The following is a 2,315-nucleotide window of genomic DNA, read 5'->3' as shown; positions in this document are numbered from 1 at the left end:
TTTCTTTTGTGCATATTTCCTGTGTCAAATTTTTTGTTTTCATTATAGAATTTTAGCTTGACTTTTTTTTTCTTCGGCATTTTAAAGACATTGTTCTACAGTATTCTTGATTTACGTTGCCCTGGTTAAGTTGTTCATTCTTTCCATTGTTCAGTTATGTGTCAAAATCTTGACTGCTTTTTAAAATTTTTCATCTTTTTTAGCAATTAATTGTTATCTTAATATGTATTGTTTGCAGTTCGAGTTTCTTGATGGATGCGTGGGTTGCTTTTTATTTTTTAAATCAAGTTTGTAAAATTTTTAACCTTTATTTCCCCACATATATTTTCCTGTTCCAGTCACTCTTGATTTCCTCTGGATCCAACTATACATGTTAGACCACTTGTTATTTAGCTCATATGTCAGTTTTTTTAAATTCCTTTTATCTCTTCTTCAGTTTGAACAGTTCCAATTAAACTGTCAAGTTCATTGACCTTTACTCCTATAGTGTCTTGTATATTTTTATGCCCATGTTGTAAATCTTTCATTTCAGAATGTATTTTTAAGCTGTAGAAGATACGGGGTTTTTATGTTATTGTTCTCAGACTCACTCACTTAAGAATTAAATATTCTTTAATATTTTGAACATTTATATAGTAGCTTTTAAAGTGTTTCTGCTATTTGTAATATCCGTGTCAACTCTGGATCTATTTTGATGACTTGTTTTTTCCCTCTGCTATGGTCACGTCTTCTTGTCTTCACAGCTAATTTTTTATTGCATGTTGTATACTGCGGATGCTGTAAAGCTGCTGAGGACCTGGGTTTTGTTGTCTTTAGAGAGCATCAGGTTCTGTGGCAGCAGTTAGTTAGCTTGCTGGCACATTTAGTGTGATCTTCTTGAGGACTGGTTTTAGGGTAATGCCGATTTATAGTAACTATTTCAAAGGCTTGGCCAGTTTGGGGTCTCAACTGAATGTCAATGTCTGGCCTTTATTTAACTTCTACAAAAGTAAAGTCAAAAGTTCACATACTCAGACTGCTTAAAACAGAGAGCTATGATAAACCTTATTTTTATTGTATTATTTCCAAAACTCCAAAGAGATTCTGCTTTTTAATCATTCTTTCAAGAGCTAGACTTTTGAGGAAGGAGATGCCCGTATCACAGTGACTAGTCAAAATATTTAGTGCTTTTCTCTCTCCCTGAATTAAGTAGCTGATACTGATGGATAATGACAGATTTAAAATAATGGGACAGAAACTGATCAAGAGTATGTTACAAAAGAGAAAACACTGATGTTACACGCAACACAGGGCAGCTAGGTTTGAGGGAGAATTGAGAAATGGGAGGTTACTAAAAATGAAATTCTTAACCAGGTTTATTAAGGCCCTGTTGAAGTTTTATTTTCCCTGAAATCCTTCTTCTTTTTTGGTGAATATTCTCATTGTAAAAATGCTACTGAATGGGTAAAAGGGACTCCTCCTGCCAGACGAGCCTGGCAGGCTACAGTCCATGTGGTTGCAAAAGAGCTGGACACAGCTTGGCAACAAGAAATCATCTTCGTAACAAACTCATTTTCAATTTAGAAGCAAAGAAAAGCATCCCATCGACTCATTCAGAGCTCAAAAGAACAAGAAAGTGCTCAATCAAGTGCACCCAAGGATGTCATACCATATCGACAGGTGTGAAATTAATTTGAAAAAGTTATGATGATAAAAACTGGTACATCATTTCCAAAATCAAGCTAATCAGACGTGACATTATCAAGAGAATAAGAATTCATGCAAAACAACTAGTTGTAGATGTCTCTTCCAAACAATATTTTAAGGTGAATTAATAATTTTTAATAAATTCTTAATAATAATAAATCTATAAGCACATGGACAGATAAATATTGACTTCTAGTCCATTATACCAAAAAAAGAAAATAGAAATAGACTTTCAATAAACACATTCCAGGTGAAATAAATTTAACCAAAAAGACGAGAGAGAGAGAGAGAGAGATAGACTGGGAAATTCAATTTGCCACAGAGAACTTTGTAACACTTCTTTGTCTAACACAAAATGTCTAGAGATTTGTATGAAAATACAGACATTAAGCACACCTAGGTGTAAACCAAGACAGAACACATACTTCAATAAATAACCATAGGATTAAATGCTATGTCATCTCCAATGCAGCATTTCAAAGCAACCATCTTGAGAATAGGAAAGGCAGGTTTTAACCTATATTTTAACCTTTAATAATTCTGATAATACTCAAAAAGTACTGTGATATTAAAAGTACTTACACCCAAACATTTCAGTGACAGAAATTAACTCAGTGTTCACACAGAAA

This window comes from Muntiacus reevesi, chromosome 12, assembly GCF_963930625.1.
Source record: "Muntiacus reevesi chromosome 12, mMunRee1.1, whole genome shotgun sequence".
In the NCBI taxonomy this organism is placed as follows: Eukaryota; Metazoa; Chordata; class Mammalia; order Artiodactyla; family Cervidae; genus Muntiacus; species Muntiacus reevesi.
The sequence above is the reverse complement of the archived record's forward strand: the minus strand, read 5'-3'. Positions refer to the sequence as shown.